This window comes from Protopterus annectens, chromosome 3.part0, assembly GCF_019279795.1.
Source record: "Protopterus annectens isolate FY-2018-M chromosome 3.part0, PAN1.0, whole genome shotgun sequence".
NCBI lineage: Eukaryota > Metazoa > Chordata > Ceratodontiformes > Protopteridae > Protopterus > Protopterus annectens.
In genome coordinates this window covers 326,491,392-326,511,730 of record NC_056731.1, presented here as the reverse complement: position 1 = coordinate 326,511,730, position 20,339 = coordinate 326,491,392, and the positions used below count along the sequence as shown (strand labels likewise).

Here is a 20,339-nt window from a genome sequence, read left to right as displayed (position 1 = left end):
GGCGAACCGCGCCATCTGTGATTACTGCAGCTGTATTAGCACTCGAACAGCTACATTTATGGTAGGTACAAAACTGTACTTTATCGGTTCTGCGCACTTTTCAAGGACTTTTCGCCGTAGAGCTGAATTTTTAGCCAGGCATTTCCGAAGTAGTTCCTCGCATTACAAAAGGGGATCCATCGGTCAGCAGTCTGTGGATATTCCCAAAAAAACAAAAGATAAAGAAAGGGACAGACCACGCAAACTTAAGCCTTCAGACGACCCCGTCCCAAAAGCAAGTCATCAGTTCTCAGGAGTTCAGTGGCATGCCTTCGCAGCCCCTGATGCCTGACTCTTTTCCTTCGCAGGCCTCTGCCGCGACCCTTTCGGAGTCCAGTATGCTGCCGGGGAATGCTTCATCATCCAATCTCTTGGTTGTCTCTGCTTTGGTTAGCTCCGGAGCCGCTACGCAGGCACCAGCTTCTGAGGAGTTTCTTCGCACAACCGATTCAAGGCAAAAACCGACGCCTTCGCCTCCGACAACCGCATCCCAAAGACAAATGGATTTACTAAGGTCTAAAAGCAAGACCATCCCAAAGAAAACAGTCTCTAGTCGCCATCTTACTCCTCCTCCGCCTCAGACACAGTTACTGAAAATGGCAGAGGACCTCATCACTTTCATCAGAGGTAGCCAAACCACTCCTAAAAGAAAAAGGGATACTTCCCTGAAGTTCACACAGAGCCGGATTCTGAAATTTCAGACTACTTTGATTCAGATGAGGAACAACCTCTCACCTCCTTTGAAGATTCTGATGCAGAGGAATCCATTCATTCTGCCCCCCCCCCCCCCGACGATCTTTCCTTTGAGGAAACCCTGCACACTCTTGAGAGCATTTCCACTGGGAAGCCCAAGATTATCCTCAGTCTAAGAAAAGACTAAGAGTTTCTAGATCTTCCTCAGCACAGACCCTTGGCCATCCTAACTATTCTGGATGTGGTGGATGATGATTTCAATGAATCTAGCCTCACCCCTGACACCCTACCCCCCCTGCTCCTGGAAAACCTGATAGGTACTACAGGGTGCCTGATTCACATAAGTACTTGTTTAAAAACCCTGCAGCAGACCCAGAGTTCATCACACAGGGGCCCAAAGGGACCAAGGCTAGCTCATCTAAAAACCCAATTCCCTCTGACAAGGACTCGAGCTCTGGACAGATGGGTTAAGAAAGTGTACACTTCCTTAGCTATGAGAGCTCTTAACTGCCAGTTCCATATGCTAAAATATGAACAGCACACCTTGGAACTTATGAAACAAAAAATTTCATCTTTACCTGACACTAATACTTCCAAAGAGTTAGCAGATCTTCTGTACTCTACTTCTCAAGTAGGTAAACACTCCCTGCACTTTGGATTCGATGCCCTAGAAATCTCAAGTAGAACCGCTGTGGCAGGTTCAGTCATTAGGAGGCACGCATGGCTAAAAGAACAGCCACTGCCTCCTGATCATGTAAAATAAAAAAAATACTTGATGCCCACCTGGATAAAGACCGCTTGTTTAGATCAAAAGCAGAGGAGGTCATTAAAAAGATGGAGGATAAAGCTAAATCTATGCAAACAGTAAAAGACACCCTCCAAGTTCAACCTCCCAGATTCAGCAGAAACTTTCCCTCTAAGCACTGGTCTTTCCCAGCCCCCAATAGACTGGTTCAAGGGAGGCCTCGCAGGACAGACCAGTTAGACCACAAAACCAGGACCAGCGAAGAACTAAGCAGTCGCCCTCCACCACTCCCACAGCAGGGAGTTCTAAGTCCACTCACCGCATTAAGATTGTGCAATGACTCCCACTCCCCCTCCCATCAGAGGTTAGGAGGAAGGCTATCTCTTTACAAAGAAAATTGGCCCTTTGTAACAGAGGACCAATGGGTATTAAAAATAATTTTTCAGGGCTACAAATGTACCTTCCAACAAGTCCCAGCCTTAACAGGTTACCAAAATCTACCTCCAAATCAGTGGGCAGAAGCATTAAAACAAGTGCACATACTCTATGCTCAAGGGGCAGTGGAGCCTGTACCACGGCAGGAAAAGGTTTTTACTCCAGACTGTTCCTAGTGCCAAGAAAAGAAGGCACTTGGCAACCCATCCTCAACCTGTCCACTCTAAACACCTTTCTAGAGGTCCCAAAATTCAAAATGCTAACATTTCAAAAACTTTTACCAATGCTGGGCAAAAATGCATGGCTAGCCACCTTAGACCTAAAGGATGCCTATCTTCATATACCCGTAAGGGAGTCTTGCAGAAAATACCTACACTTCAGAGTAGGTTCACAACACTTTCAGTTCTCTGCGCTACCCTTTGGCTTATCTACGGCTCCCAGGGTCTTCACAAAATTACTGGTGCCAGTGGTTGCCTTCTGCAGACAGCAAAACGTCCAGATTTACCCTTATCTGGATGACTGTCTAATCCAGGCAGACAGCAAAGTGAAGTTTACTACAGGATCTACTCTTTGTACAAACAACCCTAACCTCTCTAGGGTTCACTATCAACAGGAAAAAATCAAACCTAAACCCCTCCAGGCAGATCACCACCTTGGGCGCAGTCCTTGACGCAGCCACCCAAACAGCCTTCCTCTCACCAGAAAAACAATACTTTCTGCCAAATTACTTTTCCCAGTTAGCTCTCAGGAAAAAAAAACTCAGCAAGGAAAATTCTGCAAGCACTGGGTTACATGGCAGCCTGCATGGCCAGGCCGCACATGGTAAACTCCAGTGGTACCTAAAGAACCTTTGGTGCCAACACTGTCTATGGAGACTACTCTCCCCTTCATTCCATGCATAAGGAATGAGTTTCTTTGGTGGGCAGAGGCCTGCACTCAGAACAAGGGCCTTCCCTTCACCTACCTACCAGAAGGTCAGACTATCACCACATCTGCCTCAGACCTAGTTTGGGGTGCTCATTTAGACACCCGGTGCACCCAAGGTCCTTGGGTCCTCAGGCACCTTCACTGGCACATCAACCTAAAGGAAATGATGGCAGTTCACAAGGCTATCACATCCTTCCAAGACCACATAAAACCAGGGGTCCTCATAAAAACAGTTAATACCACAGTCAATGTGGTACATCAACAAGCGAGGGGGGGAACACTCCTACCCTCTCTGCCGACTAGCCATGAGCCTCTGGCAGACAGTCTCCTCCATGGGGCCTACATCTGATAGCCCAGTACATCCCATGAGTAAACAACACCCTAGCAGACCATCTAAGCAGAAACTACTTAGACCACACAAGTGGAAACTCCAAAAGGGGACATTCCTCCAAATCACCCAGGCCTGGGTGACACCAGAGGTGGACCTCTTTGCTTCACAACACAACAGTCAGCTGCACAAATTCTGCACCAGGGAGTTCCACCCCCTTAGCTTGGAAAGTGGATGCTTTCTCATTCCAATGGACCGATCTCATTTATGCGCCCTCCCCCCAAGATTGGCCCAGGCAACATTGGTACCATTTGCTGCTCAGCCTGACCAAGGAGCCTTATAGGCCCCTGCCTTCAACTGCAGACCTCCTGACGCAAGCCAGAGGGGATATTCTGCATCCAAACCTGCACACTCTCTCAAACTTTCTGCATGGCTTATCCCCCAGAGACCGGGGATAACCCACAGTTGAGCAAGCAGGTCCTAGACATTATTAAGGAAGCCAGAAGGCCCAGCACCAGGAAGTCTTACTCAGAGAAATGGAAAAGATTCAACTCCTGGTGCCTATCAAAAGGTCACAGCAGCTCCCAGCCATCCCTCCCACTTATTCTGGACTACCTAGCAGAGCTACTTAACAAGGACCTCTCCTTTTCCTCCATTAAAAGCCATGCCTCAGCCATTTCAGCACACTTTCATGCTGAACAACCTGTCTTCTCTCAGCCTTTGATTAAGCAATTCCTCAGAGGTGTATCTAACATTAGGCCCCGTACAAGGGCACCCACTTCAGCCTAGGACCTGTACTATGTCTTAGAAAAACTGACATTGCCTCCCTTCGAACCAGCTGCACCAGCAGACCTAAAACACCATTCCTGGAAGATTTCCTTCCTCTTGGCTCACGGCCGGCCTTAGGCATAGGCGAACTAGGCGACCACCTAGGGCGCCGTACAGGCCGGCCTTGTAAAGGGCGCAATTTTGGCTTATTTATTTGTTTATTTTAATTAGTTTAATTAGTGCATTCTTTCTTCCCAGTGCCTGCAGCAAGTGTCGGGAAGAAAGAATGCACTAACTAAACCAATTAAAAAAATACAAGGGCGTCGGAACCATGGGGGATGAGCACCCTCCCACTTTTACAGATGCAGCAGGTCGATTGCCCTATTAGCGTCTTCTCCTGTGATGAGAATCATGCGTGCTCACGCCAGCTTGTAAGTAAATACAATTTTCAGTCGCGCGCAAATTTAAGATAGCAGTTCCGCAAAGTTGGGTCGGAGGTTAAGTCCACGTGGCAGTTTGCTTTTAAAAGAAGGTAAGTGTTTGTATGCGTGTGTAATTCTGTTTATATATACTTACCTCAGGATGAGTCTACAACTGACCTTATTTTGTATTCTGTTTGATGGCTTTCTATCTGTATCCCAACCTGGGAGGTAGCCCCTTACTATCCCAGTTCTTTTCTGCTACTTCAGACCTTTATCCTGACCTGTCTCATGGAGACGTTTCCGTTTCAGTGCTTAAACCAATGATACTTTCAAATTTCTATATGTGGGAAACGGGTAACAAGCTAAGACCTACATTACTTGAGAAAGGATCGCAATATGAACCTCTGGCGTAAGAGCCATTGATTTAGTCTGACAACCCACAGGTATGAAAGCTCTTGACCATCTCTGTACGAGAGGGTGGTGGAAGTTACATGTGCTTAGTGTCATGCTCACTAGGGGGATCCTGTAAACATCCCTGAACTTTCACCAATGCAAAATAAGGCTGAGAATTTGGTGGGCAGATCTTTTCACATTTTGACTACATGTGAAAGCAGTTCTGATATGAAGTTCACCTTTAAATTAAAACATATTACTACTGATTTGTTAGGTATTGTACTCACCAAGACCTGGATGAATCCTTGCATGCATTATATCAAAAATGTTTTCAAAACATCTGTTTTAAATGGCCACTACTTGCCTTACAAACATATGACTAAAAACATACTCAGATCTTAATTATCGTGCATCGGCTGCACATGTTTTTCAAATCTGGGTAACCATGTCTTATCAAAAGGACTGCTGCATTGTTTTTGCAAAGGGATTATGATAAGTATGCTATTAATAGAGCCACAGATCATCTCAGTTTCTTTCCCAGACACCAGTTGCTACAGTATTGTGATCATACTGACAGATTTTTTAATCAGGCTCTACAATTTGTGACTTTATATGGAAATAAAACCTTTAAAAAAGTTATTGCAAGATGTTGGCATTTATTACTAGGTGACAGAATGCTGAGTACAAAATTATATGATAAGTACAGACTTACTTATAGAAAAGGAAAACATTTAGCTCAATTTCTTGGAAAATGTAAAAGGACTGGTGTAGGAGAATATAAGCAACAGAGGATTATGGGATATGCTGTCAGATGGTACATGTATGGACATTGCCTTAATCACAAATTTATCAACAACAACAATAATAAAACTGTTTTTGCTATGGTGAACACAACTAAAACATTTAATATATGACATCCTATTACTTGTGCAAGTGAAGGGGTTGTATATCTGTTAATTTTTAATTGTAAAACTTTCAATACTGGGTAAACGTAAATACCTTTGAAATTAAGAATGAATGAATATCTGTGACATTTCATGTTGCTTAGAAAGTACCTTATTATTTAAATATCTGAAAGTACACCCCGGTACATTGTTTACATTTGTAGGGATTGATAAAATACCAATGTGTGATTTTGATATAGCTGCCTGGCAGCACTTTTTGGACAGGAAAAAGAATATGTGGATCATAACAATGGGAGTACTGCTTTATATAATTTAAATTGTGGGAAACGTATTGAGCTAGAAGATTGTGTGCATGGGTGTGTGCATGCATTGGTCAGGGGAGACTGCATATGTATGTATGTGTGAGAGACAAGGAAGAGATTGGTGAGTGGCTTGATTCTCAACTGTCCAAGTTCACAAAATATACATGATCTTATCTCAGGTTTTTGGTTTATGCCTTGTATAACTTTTGATGTGAGTTTTCCTGCTGTTTCAAGTGAGTTTTGCCATTGTTTCAATGAAAGTGAGTTTTGCCATTTCAATGAATATGAGTTTCAAGGGCAGACAAGTTTACTGCTCATGCTAAGTCTGTTTTCATTGTGAGACTGTATTGTTTGTTTAGCAAATGGCTATCTGTGCTTGTGCTATTTCAATATCTGTAATCTTTGTAGAAGCAAATAACAGAATATATGCGTAGTAATCGGTGAGATAATCAAGTAATGGAATACTGGGATGGCTGAGGAGGGGGCTGCTGCTTGGGTTTGCTGCAGGAGGGGCTGCTCTGGGGTGGTGGTCTATTACCCTTCCTAGAACCCTATTTGACCATGATCTGGCTCTGGTATTTCAAGTAGAAAATACATATGCAAAGGTAGCTGCAGTTTAACTACATTACAAGGTATCTTTTTCTTCCTATGCATTTAAATAATTTAAGGAAATGACTGCAGTGGCTTTCTTGGGGAATGACGCAGTGGGTGTGGCTCAAATAGGGGTGTTTCATGAGTGTGGTGAGGGTGGAGCTTAAGGGGCGCTGGAGCACTACTTCGCCTAGGGCGCTATTTCAGCTAAGGCCGGCCCTGTCTTGGCTATTACTTCAGCTAGGAGGGTGTCAGAATTTCAAGCACTCATGGCCACTGAACCCTTCATTATCTTCCATACAGACAGGGTGTCTCTCAGTACTAAACCCTCATTCATGCCAAAGGTAGTAAGAGATGTGACCCTAAACCAGGCTATACATCTCCCCACCTTTTTTCCAAACCCTCAGAATAAAGGGGAGGGAATTCTAAACACACTGGATGTGCACAGACAGTTAAGATGCTGCCTGGACAGAACAATGTCCATTATGAAGACTGATCAACTGTTGGTTGGCTTCTCACCAGGGAAAGAGGGGAAGCCCATCTCCAAACAGACCATTTCAAAATGGATATCTCACTGCATACAATTCTGCTGCACTTTTTATGGAAAAGCTCCTCCTAAATCTATCAGATCCCATTCCACTAGGGCAGCCTCTACTTCCACTGCCTTCCTTAGAGGAGTACCCACCAGGGACATTCTGGAAGCTGCCACGTGGACCTCTGTCCACACCTTCACCAAATACTACCACCTGCCTCTGTTCTCCAGGGCTCGGGCAGGCTTTGCCTCTGCAGTCCTGCAAGGCATGCTAGCTTAATCCTAGGAATTTCATATTTCCATCGTCCCCTTCCTCAGCTTTGGGAATCCTCCCACAAGTGATGACTGCAACAGTGAAACATGAAGAACATAGTACAGTTGTGTACACTTACCATAAATGCAGATGTTCGAGTGTATTCACTGTTGCAGTCCTAACCCCCCCCCCCACTTTCTCCCTTAATCTTATCCTTTTTGGAGATTAACTGTAATTCTTGTGGCCTTGGATCACTATGGACTCTTAAACCATTTCCTTCAAGGGGCTCCTACAGGTTAGGGCAAGAAAAACTGATGTAATGGCACCGGCTGGTCTCCTTTATACCACTGACAACCTGACATCAGTCCACAGGCGAATGTAGCCAGCACAGGGGAAAGCTTGACTTTGGTATTAGGCCAACCGAGGGCTTACCCAGCCAGGATAACCCACAAGTGATTACTGCAACAGTGAATACACTTGAACACCTACATTTATGGTAAGTGTACACAACTGTACTTTATGTGCTTACCATAACTATAGATCTGGTGATGTTCATCGTGCATACAGCTGCAGTCATAACAGATGGGTTCTCCTGCCGTCAGGCGGGTCCTCGGTCAGCCGAATTCCAAAGTCTAGGTCCGGCGTCGGTTGTCGTCGCTTCTTCCCTGACGTCAGTGCGACAGGGGTATAAAAGAACCAGCCGACGCCATTTTCTTCAGTCTTTCTTGCCGCGTGGTGCCCGAAGCAGAAGCAGTTCGCAAGTGCCGGTCGGCCAGCTCCTGAAATTACGAAAATTTTGCAACCAAAGTCTTCTTGAAAGCTAAGTACCCCGTTGGGGAAACTTTTCTTGCCTCAGACCGATGTCAGACAAAGTTAATAATTGTATTTCATGTGGGAAGCAAATACCGCATAAGGATTTTCATTCCCTCTGCATTCCTTGCTTAGGCCCAGACCACGACGTCTCGGTCTGTCGTTTTTGTGCTACTTTCAACAAATGCACCATTAAGCATCGGGCGGAGTTCGCCCAGCACTATTTTGGCAAAAAATTTAACTACATTATGTCGTCGGATACTCCGACTCCAGTTTTGACTAAAAGATGCAAAGATAAGGACCGACACACGAGGTCCGCGGCCTCTACCGACACCACGCCAAAGCCGACTACAGGTGGTCCGGTTCTCAGCGAGGCGCCTACGCAGCCCCTGCCTACTGACTACACTTCTTTGGCGGTGTCTTCTGTGCCCGAGGTCGCAGGCTCCTCGGCCCACACCCCGACTACAGATACCGAAGCCACTCTAGGTGGTGAAACTCAGAATGTAGACAGGTCTGCCTCCTTTCAAGGTGTCTTCAGGCCTTCCTCTTCTTTTTCCATCAAGGCTTTCACTAAGTCTAAAGCAGCCATGTATTCTAAGAGACAAGCTACACAGGGCCCTTCTCCAGGCCCCATGCCTAATAAACAGATGCTTAAAATGGCTGAGGATTTAATTACTCTTATCAGGGGTTCTCAACCCCCCCCGGACAAAAGGCCCAGAGTGGAGGAAGAATTCCCCTCCTCGGACCAGGCCTCCATTATTTCAGAGCACTCTGAACAGGAACATTCATACTCCCCTTTTGAAGATTTTGATGCAGAGGAGTCCATTCCCTCTGTCTCCCCCCCCCCCTGAGGATTACTCATTTGGGGAAACCTTGCATACCTTGAGGGAACACTTCCACTGGGAAGGCCAAGAGTACTCAGACTCCAAGAAAAGGCTTAGGGATTTTCTCTTGCTCCCTCAGCACAGGCCGCTGGCTATACCTCCTGTCTTAGACATACTAGATGATGTGTATTCGGAGGCCTGCCTTAACCCAGACTCTTTACCTCCAGCCCCAGTCAAGCCTGACCGGTACTACCGGGTTCCTGACTCACACCAATTCTTATACAAAAGCCATGCGGCTGACCCAGAAACTATCTCACAGGGCCCCAAGGGAATTAAGGCCTCCACTGCTAAAAATCCATTACCTTCAGAGAGAGATTTCAGATCTTTAGAAAGGTGGGGAAAAAAGGTATACACCTCGGCCACCTTAACCATGAGGGCATTAAACTGCCAGTTCCATATGTTAAAGTACCAACAGTTTCTGTTATCACAGTTGAGAAGCAAAATGTCACAACCTGAACAACCAGACTTGAAGGAGTTGCAGGATTTGATGCATAGTGCAGAACAAGTGGGTAAACATACCTTGCAATGTGGTTTTGATGCTCTAGAGGCCTCATGTAGAGCTGCTGTTACAGGATCAGTCATACGTAGACATGCATGGCTCAAGGAGCAAACCTTACCAGATCATGTCAAAGCTAAATTACTAGATGCCCCTCTACAAAAGGATGTATTATTTGGTGTTAAAGCTGAGGAGGTATTAAAGAAAATGGAGGAAAAGGCTAAATCAATGCAAATGGTGAAAGATTTTCTACAGGTACAACCTCCACGTTTCAGTAGAAATTGGCCTTCCAAAAATTGGTCCTTTCCAGCCACAGACAGATCCCAAAGAGGTAGATACAGGCAACCGAGGGGCAGAGGGCAATCCCAAGGATCGTTTAGAGGCAGACAATGGCAAGCTCCTACACAAAGAGGTGGTGAGGATAGTTCACAGCCATTCAGAAAGCAAACCCAATGACTTTCCCCTTTGCATGCCAAGCAAGGCTCAAATGGCAGCACCCTTAGGCGGAAAACTGGCATTATTTTCGAAAAATTGGCATATTGTCACAAAAGACAAATGGATCCTGGACATTATAAACCGAGGCTACAGATTCCATTTTCACACCCTTCCACAAAATAGAGGCATGCCAAACCTGCCACACAATCAAAGGGCAGAGGCACAAAGACAAATTTCAGATCTCATGGACATGAAAGCTATTCAAAAGGTACCTACTCAAGAACAAGGTCAAGGTTTTTATTCCAGACTATTCCTGGTACCAAGGAAGGGAAAAGATCGGAGACCTATTTTGGACCTATCCATCCTAAACACATTTTTACTCGTGCCAAAATTCAAGATGCTCACATTACAGCAGCTTCTTCCCATGCTGGGCAAGGAGTCTTGGCTGGTAATATTGGACCTCAAGGAGGCATACCTGCATGTCCCAATCAGACAAAATTGCAGAAGATACCTCAGATTTCTTGCAGGTTCAACCCATTATCAATTCTCTGCATTGCCCTTTGGCTTATCTACTGCGCCCAGAGTATTCACGAAATGCCTGGCATCAGTAATTGCCTACTGCAGACTTCAAGGGATACAAATATACCCATATTTGGATGACTGCCTGATCCAAGCGGACAGCAAGCACATACTTCTGAAACATCTGGCTTTTGTAATAATGTTGTTGAATTCTCTGGGGTACACAGTCAACAAAAAGAAATCAAGGCTAATACCCTCACAAAAATAATTTTCCTGGGTGCCAACTTGGACACAAATACCCAGATGGCCTACCTCACGCCAGAGAAACAGGGGCAACTAACTCAATACTTCAGAAAACTAGCAAATTTCACCAGGCTGACTGCAAGGAAACTCCTGCAGGCTCTGGGATTCATGGCATCTTGCATCCTACTAATCCCATGTGCAAAGCTGCATATGAGGAAACTTCAGTGGTACCTGAAAAACCTATGTTCTCAACACAGCCACAGTTTGGAAACAATAATACCACTGATTCCATGTCTTCAAAACGAATTTCTGTGGTGGGCTCAAGCATGCCAAAGAAACACAGGTCTCCCATTCTGCAAGCCTCAAGCAAATCAAGTTATCACAACAGACGCCTCGGACTACACCTGGGGGGCGCACATGACAGATCAGTGCATTCAGGGCAAATGGTCCCAAAAAGAAAAGCACCTACACATCAATCAAAAGGAAATGCTAGCAGTAATAAATGCTATTATAGCTTTCAAAGACCTTCTGCATCCAGGCCAACTATTGATAAGGACAGACAACACCACAGTAATGTGGTACATAAACAAACAGGGAGGAACCCATTCATACCCCCTATGCAGGCTGGCCATGTCACTTTGGAACATGGCTCTGGAATTACAAATCTAACTTCAAGCACAGTACTTGCCAGGCAAGGAAAACATGCTGGCAGACAACCTAAGCAGAAATATGACAGACCCACAAGAATGGAAGTTGCACCCTCAAGTTTTTACAGAAATAATTCAAGCATGGGGAAGACCAGACATAGATCTCTTTGCTTCCCACAAAAATCACCAATTGACAAAATTCTGCTCAAGGACTTTTCATCCACAGGCCTGGAGAGTGGACGCTCTCTCTTTCAGTTGGACAACAATGACAGTTTATGCCTTTCCACCTCTTCCTCTGCTGCCCAAAGTTCTATTAAAAACCAAAGCAGACAGACCAAAGATGATTCTCATTGCTCCAGACTGGCCAAGACAGCACTGGTACCCACTCCTGAGGAGCCTGACGCAATCCCCACCATGGATCCTACCTCTAATGCCTCTTCTTCTGACTCAGCACAGCTTCAAAACTTTTCACAGTCAGCTGAAAACACTCAATCTGGCCGCATGGAAGATTCCTTAACTTCACAACAGACCCTACTCTCCAAGGAGGTGCAGGATGTCATTTTGGAGGCCAGAAGGCCTTCTACTAGGAAAGCTTACTCCGCAAAATGGAAGCGATTTTGTGCCTGGAATGAGAAAAAGGGCCATAATCCTGGAATACTGAATTTACCTCAAATATTACAGTATCTAGCTGAGCTGCTAAGCAGTGGACTTTCATTCTCCTCCATCAAAATCCATGCCTCAGCCATTTCTGCAAAATACAACACTGATCCTCCTTTATTCTCTCATCCCCTCTTAAGACAGTTCCTCAGAGGGCCTAAGAATATAAAACCCCCAAGGAAACAACCAATACCTGCTTGGGACCTCAATTTCATTCTAGAAAAGCTGACCTTGCCTCCTTTTGAGCCAGCTGCCTCAACAGATTTGCAATATTTGTCCTGGAAAACAGCCTTCCTTCTGGCTATCACCTCAGCTCACAGGGTATCGGAATTACAAGCCCTCATGTCTGTGCAGCCTTTCATCATTTTCCATCAGGACAGAGTTTCCTTACAAACCAATCCGTCCTTTATGCCAAAGGTGGTATCCAGGGTAGCTTTGAATCAGGCTATTCACTTGCCTACCTTTTACCCTAATCCTCAAAACAAAGGGGAAAGACTACTACATTCCTTGGACATCCACAGACAGCTACGTTATTATTTGGACAGAACAAAGCCTTTCAGAAAATCAGAACAACTCTTTGTGTCCTATGCTATAGGAGCTCAAGGGAAGCCAATTTCCAAACAGACAATCTCAAAATGGATAGCCCACTGCATATGCTTTTGTTACTCTTTTCATAGTAAAACTGTGCCTGCAGGCATCAGATCTCACTCCACAAGGGCCACAGCTACCTCTGCAGCTTTCCTCAGAGGAGTTCCTACCAAAGATATTTTGGAAGCAGCCACTTGGAGTTCTGTGCATACCTTCTCCAAGCACTACCACCTACCATTATACTCCAAAACTAGGGCAGGCTTTGCCACTGCAGTCTTGCAGGGCATCCTGGCTCCTCCTAGTTCCACCTAGTGCCTACCACCCCTTTTTTAGCTTTGGGATTCTACCCATCTGTTATGACTGCAGCTGTATGCGCGATGAACATAGTACAGTTTTGTACCTATCATAAATGTAGATGTTCGAGTGCTAATACAGCTGCAGTCCAGGTTTCCCTCCCTCCTTCCCCTCTTGGGACAGGCCTATTGGCTAACACCTCCTCACACATCTTGATTGGGGTATTCATTTATGGTGTATTTGCATGTAACTTCTGTTTTTTGATTATATTGCACTGCATTATTACATAAATTTATGTATTGCCTTCCTTCTGGGGACACCTGACATCTGGGGCAAGAAAAACTGAAGAAAATGGCATCGGCTGGTTCTTTTATACCCCTGTCGCACTGACGTCAGGGAAGAAGCGACGACAACTGACGCCGGACCTAGACTTTGGAATTCGGCCGACCGAGGACCCGCCTGACGGCAGGAGAACCCATCTGTTATGACTGCAGCTGTATTAGCACTCGAACATCTACATTTATGGTAGGTACAAAACTGTACTTTGTCTTCCATCCATCTCAGTGTTCCTGCCCTCTGTTCCCCATCCAAGTTGATGTCCTTCCATTTCACTGTTGCAATATTCTTAACATGAAGGATTCCCTGCCAAGGATGGCCCAACACCTAGCCAGTATACCAAAGCCTTTAGGTTATTAGAGACTGTGTATGTCACACGTATGCTCCCCATGCTAGGAGTAGGGCATAAAGGTGACGTCCAGACATATTATCCTCAGACCTTCTCTGCTGCCAGTCTGAACGCTATCTTTGATCATCTGTCTAATCGCTGTAGTCATTTGCTAGTTTAACTAGCCTTTTCAGATAAGTGCACTATTGGGGGGTTTTTTGTATTTGTGTTGTGGGGTATCATGTAATCCAGAAAGGGTAAATGCCAGTGTGGGAGACAGACTCCCCATAAAGACAGTCACGAGCAGTGCTCATTTTGTTTAGCTGCTTCTCGCAACCATATGTCGTATGCAATTTGTCAAGCTTTTGATGTTCTTCGTGTTTCACTTTTGCAGTTTCATTTGGGTAATCTGCTGGCAGGTTGCCCTCAGTCGGCCTGATTAACAAAGTCTTGGGTCCTGCGTCGGTTGCTGTCCCTTCTTCCAGGACAGGTCATGAGGGGTATAAAACATGCAGCTAGCGCCATTACATCAGTCTTTCTTGCTGCGCGGTGCCCGAAGCAGAAGCAGTTCGCAAGTGCCAGTCGGCCGACTCCTGAAATTTTCATTTTTGAATTTCAGAACTGAAGTCTTCAACTAAAAGCTAAGTACCCCATTGGGGAAACTTTTTCTTGCTCCTTACCAATGTCAGTAAAAGTTAATTGCATTACTTGTGGGAAGCAAGTATCTCATAAGGATTTTCATTTGTACTGTATTCCTTGCCTAGGCCCTGACCACAACGTGCCTTGCTGTCGGTTTTGTGCTAAATTTAATCAATACACGATTAAACGTCTGTATATTTTTGCTTCTAAATATTTTGGCTCAAGATTTATTTATCCAGAAATGTCGTCGGTTAGCAATCTATGACTACCAGGATACCTAAAAAACGTAAATAAAGAGACAGACAGTCGAGGTCCAAAACCAACGACGACGCTTCTAAGCCAGTCGCCAGTACTCAGTGAGGTGCTTTCGCAGCCTCTGATACCCGCTACTTCTAATTAGCAGGCCTCTACTGAGACCCATTCGGAGTCCGGTATGCCGCAAGATATTTCAATTATGGAACCGGTGGATGTCTCTACCTTGGAGGGGTCCGGAGCCGCTGTGCAGGCACCGGCTTCTGAGGATGTTTTCAGGCCTACAGATTTGTATATTAGACCAACGCCATCTTCAAAACTAAGGCCAAAATCTAAATCTTTGTCTAAAAAAATGATGCCTGGGCCACATGTGCAGGCCCCTATGTCTAAAAAACAAATGATCAAAATGGCTGAAGATTTAATTACTCTGATCAGGAGTAGCCAACCCCCTCCTTCTAAGAGGCCTAGGCAAGACATTGATTATGAATCTTCTGAACAGGATTCTATTTCTTCTGACTCTTCTAATGAACAGGATTTGTCTATTCCTACTTATGAGGACTCTGATGCAGAGGATTCCATTCCTTCTGCCTCTCCCCCGAGGATTTTTCTTTTGGGGAAACTTTACATGCCTTAAGGGAACATTTCCACTGGGAAAGTCAGGATTTCTCTGAATCTAAAGAGAGACTTAGGGTATTTTTTCTACTTCCTCAGCATAGGCCTTTGGCTATACCTCCTGTTCTAGACATTGTTGTTGTTGTTTTTTCAGAATCTAGTATGACTCCTGATTCTCTGCCTCCGGCTCCTTGTAAGCCAGACAGATACTACAGGGTTCCTGACTCCCACAAATTCCTTTTCAAAAACCTTGTTGCTGATCCTGAAACCATTTCTCAGGGTCCCAAGGGCAGTAAGGCCTCTACTGCCAAAATTCCCACCCCTTCTGATAGAGATTCCAGGGCGCTGGATAGATGGGTCTGCAACCTTGGCAGTCAGGGCTTTAAACTGTCAATTTCATATGCTTAAATATCAACAGCATATCATGGGACTACTTAAACAGAAAATTATGTTAATCTCTGACTGTATGGAAAATAAAGAATTGCAGGATTTATTGCATTCAGCTGAACAAGTTGGAAAACATACTTTGCAATGTGGTTTTGATTCCTTGGAGGCCTCTTGCAGGGCTGCTGTAACTGAGTCTGTGTTAAGAAGGCATGCTTGGCTCAAGGAGCAAACTCTGCCTGACCATGTTAAAGCAAAATTGTTGGATGCTCCTTTACAACAGGACCGTCTCTTTGGTAATAAGGCTGAAGAAGTGTTAAAAAAAGATGGAAGATAAAGCTAAATCTATGCAAACTGTGAAAGATTTCTTACAAGTGCAACCGCTAAGATTTAGTAGGCACTGGCCTACTAAGAACTGGTCCTTTCCAGTCCCCTCGCGAGCCGTTCATGTCAAATTAAGACATTCCAAAGGCTCCAGGTTTCAGTCACAAGGAACTTTTAGAACAAAACAATGGGGTGCCTCCACCTCCAAAACTGGATGCAACAAGGCACCTCCCTATGGTAAACAGTCTCAATGACTTCCCTCCACAGTCACCAAGCACTTAACTCTTAGCCGCCCCTTTGGGGGGAAACTAGTACTTCATGCACGAAACTGGCAACTTATTACCCAGGAAAAATGAGTTTTAAATATAGTATCCCAGGGATACAGATTTCACTTCCACACGCTGCCAATCCCAAATGGATGGCCAGATCTGCTCCCAAATCAGTGGTCAGAGGCCCAGAAACAAGTTCTGTCCCTCATGAACATGGGGGCTATTCAACCAGTACCAGAAGAGGAAAAGGGACAAGGTTTCTACTCCAGACTTTTCCTGGTACCCAGAAAAGACAAATCATGGCGTCCAATTCTGGACTTATCCACTCTAAACACATTTCTGGACATTCCAAAATTCAAGATGCTGACTCTTCAACAGTTACTACCTATGCTAGGCAAAGATGCCTGGTTGGTAACTCTAGACTTAAGAGGCTTACCTGCATATCCCAATCAGGGAATCTTGCAGAAGATACCTCCGCTTCAAAGCAGGCTACTCTCATTACCAGTTCTCTGCACTGCCCTTTGGCTTATCTGCTGTGCCCAGGGTCTTCACAATAATTGCATTTTGCAGGCAAAGAAATATTCAACTATATCCATACCTGGACGATTGTCTTAATTCAGGCAGAAAACAAGGACATTCTTCTAAAGCATCTGGTGTTTGTAAATAGGGTTCTAACTTGTCTAGGGTACAGCATAAACAAAAAGAAATCACAACTGGTACCCTCTCAAAAAAATTACATTCCTGGGTGCAAGCTTGAATACAACTGCCCAGATGACTTGCCTTACGCCAGAAAAGCAAATTCAATTGATGACTTACTTCAAACAGGTGGCCACAAAAACCCTGCTATCTGCAAGGCAAATTCTGCAAGCCTTGGGGTTCATGGCCTCCTATATTCTTCTAATTCTATATGCAAGACTGCATATGAGGAAACTTCAGTGGTACTTAAAAAGTTTATGGAGTCAACATTGTCGCAGCCTGGAAACGATGATTCCTATCATACCTTGCCTGCAACTAGAGTTCCTATGGTGGGCAGAGGCCTGCCACCAAAACAGGGGGACTGCCATTCACTCCACCCCCTGCCACCCAAACCCTAACAGACTCATCAGACTATGCTTGGGGGGGATCATCTGGCAGGGAAGTGCATTCAGGGCAAATGGAGCCCAAATCAAATGCACCTACATATCAATCAGAAAGAGATGCTAGCTGTACAGAATGCTCTGACAGCCTTCAAGGACTACCATCATCCAGGACAACTAATGATAAAGACAGACAACACCACAGTTATGTGGTACATAAACAAGCAGGGGGGGTACACATTCCTACCCCCTTTGCAGACTAGCCATGGCATAGTGGAACACGGCCTTGAACTATCCAGGTACAACTGCAAGCTCAATTCCGGCCAGGAAAGCTAAATACTCTGGCAGACGAACTAAGCAGAAATCTTATGGACCCACATGAATGGAAACTGGAACCACAAGTTTTCAACATGTTGACACGCAAATGGGGGATCCCAGACATAGATCTTTTTGCCTCACCCCAGAACTATCAGTTGGACAAATTCTGCACAAGATATCATCACAAAAAAGCTTGGAAAGTGGATGCTCTATCATTCAGCTGGAAAAACCTATCAGTCTGTGCTTCCCCCCTCTGCCTCTGCTCTCCGAAGTTCTACTAAAAGTCAAACAGGACAAACCAGAAATGATTCTGATTGCTCCAGACTGGCCTCGCCAACACTGGTACCCACTCCTGCGCAATGTGTCGCACCTTCCTCCGTGGCACCTGCCTCAGACACCTTACCTACTGTCTCAGCAGAACTACCAAATTCTGCACACTCTACTCCAAACTTTGAATCTTGCAGCGTGGCTAATCAACTAATTTCACCCTTGGCATCCCTCAGCAAACCAGTGATGGATGTCATTTTGGAGGCTAGAAGGCCTAGTACTAGAAAATCTTATGCTGACAAATGGAAAAGATTCTCTGCCTGGAACCAATCACAAGGAATAAGCACAGCAATGCCCAATATTCCTCAGATTCTGCCATACTTAACTGAGATGCTTCACAAGGGCCTATCTTTTTCTTCAATAAAAATCCATACCTCTGCCATTTCAGCTCATTACAACACAGAACCTCCCCTCTTCTCTCATCCTCTGCTAAAGCAGTATCTCAGAGGGGCCAAAAATTTAAGACCTCTCAGAAGAGCACCAACTCCTTCATGGGACCTCAATTTTGTTTTGAAAAAAACTCACTCTCCCTCCTTTTGAGCCAGCTGCTACTGCAGACCTAAAATTTCTCTCCTGGAAAACAACTTTCCTTTTAGCAGTCACCTCAGCTAGAAGGATTTCAGAATTACAGGCTCTTATGGCAGTGGAGCCTTTCATTATTTTCATCCGGACAGAGTGGCTCTCAGGACCAGTCCATCTTTCATGCCTGAGGTGGTATCCAGTGTGGCTCTTAATCAGACCATTCATCTGCCGACTTTCTTCCCCAATCCACAGAACAAAGGTGAGCGGATTCTGCATTCATTGGATGTAAACAGACAGCGTGGATTCTACTTAAACAGGAAGAAATCTTTAAGAAAATCTGAACAACTATTGGTGACATTTGCTGCAGGGGCAGAGGGAAAGGCTATTTCAAAGCAGACTATTTCCAAATGGATAAGCCATTGTATTCATTTCTGCTATATGCACCATGGTAAACCTATCCCCAAAGGGATTAGGTCTCATTCCACCAGGGCTGCATCTACTTCTGCAGCCTTTCTCAGAGGGGTTCCTACCAGAGACATTCTAGAAGCTGCTACCTGGAGGTCAGTTCATACGTTCACCAAACATTGACACTTACCTCTCTTCTCTAAATCCAGAGCTGGCTTTGCCACTGCTGTCCTGCAGGGCCTTATAGCTGCTTTTAATGCTGTATAAATCCATCCTCCCAACCATAGCTTTGGGATTCTACCCAAATGTAATGACTGCAACAGTGAAACACTAAGAATATAATACAGTTGTGTACACTTACCATAAATGTAGATGTTCGAGTGTATTCACTGTTGCAGTCCTGGTTACCCACCCTCCAACCCCCTGTTTTTTCTCTTACTATACCTCTCTTTTCTTTTACTATGCTCAAAAGCCTTTTTGGGTGTATTTGCTTTTGTTTGGAGGTATATTTTTTGTGTTTTAAATTATATACTTATATGTACATATATATTTTTTCCTCCCCATTTGGGGGCACCTGACATCTGGGGCAAGAAAACTGATGTAATGGCGTCGGCTGCATGTTTTATACCCCTGACGACCTGACGTCATGAAAGAAGGGACAGCAACTGACGCAGGACCCAAGACTTTGTTAATCAGGCCGACTGAGGGCAACCTGCCAGCAGATTACCCAGATGTAATGACTACAACAGTGAATACACTCAAACATCTACATTTATGGTAAGTGTACACAACTGTACTTTCCAAAGACCTTACATTGTCGTCTTTCATACCTAGCCATCTATCTTGAAAACAAGCGTGTAAAGCTTTTTGTGAAAGACTCTATGGAGGATACTTCCTGGTCCTAGCATCAGCCATCTTCAAAGAAGGCCAAAAATGTCAGGTCAGATTGTTCAGCTGTGCAACCTCCGCTGGGCATCTCTTGAGGATGGTGAAAGTTTGGAGTATTGTCCGGTTCCTGTGCTGGATTCCTCTGACACAACTGGTTCTTAGGCTAGCATGCAGCCGGCTTCGCACACGTCATCGGCGGCCTTGCAGACATCCACTTCAGATGTTCAGGAGGAACCGCGGCTGATTATCACAGAAGGGCCTAGGGGGATTCCTAATATACTAGTGAGGGAGGAAATCTCAACTACAATAATTGATTGTAGGCCAACATCGTAGCCTTCTACGATTCATAACACGGAAGTCCCTTTAAAAAGAAAAAGACAAAGCATTATCTCTCCTGCTCCTAAGGACCCTCAAAGTGAATGGCAGAATTATACACAGGGCTTGTTTAATGCTCTTATGCCCCTGATGCCTCCTCAGGGGTCTCTGTCCCGGCTCCCCCTTGGTCATCTTCCCCTGTCAAGAGAAGTAAGGAACAAGAATTCTTTGAGGAACAAGAGGATTCTGATGAATCCCTGGCCTATTCTACTCCGATTCCTTCCCTTTTGGATTATGGCTCGGAGGTAAAGGAGTCTGCTAGTCCTGAATCTCCTTTTGAGAGTTCCTTTGGGGATACTATTTCTAGGATGATGTAATTCTTTAAATGGGATTGTACTTAAGTGTCTGAAGTTCAGAAGAAGGTATTATGAGCTCCTT

At 44.9% G+C, this 20,339-nt stretch overlaps 1 protein-coding gene across 1 annotated transcript in view; it reads left to right on the top strand.

The window, feature by feature from the left end:
• Positions 1-20,339, top strand: part of EZH2 (enhancer of zeste 2 polycomb repressive complex 2 subunit) — a gene marked incomplete in the record, with an annotated part of 2,261,448 nt that overhangs the window by 1,612,036 nt on the left and 629,073 nt on the right.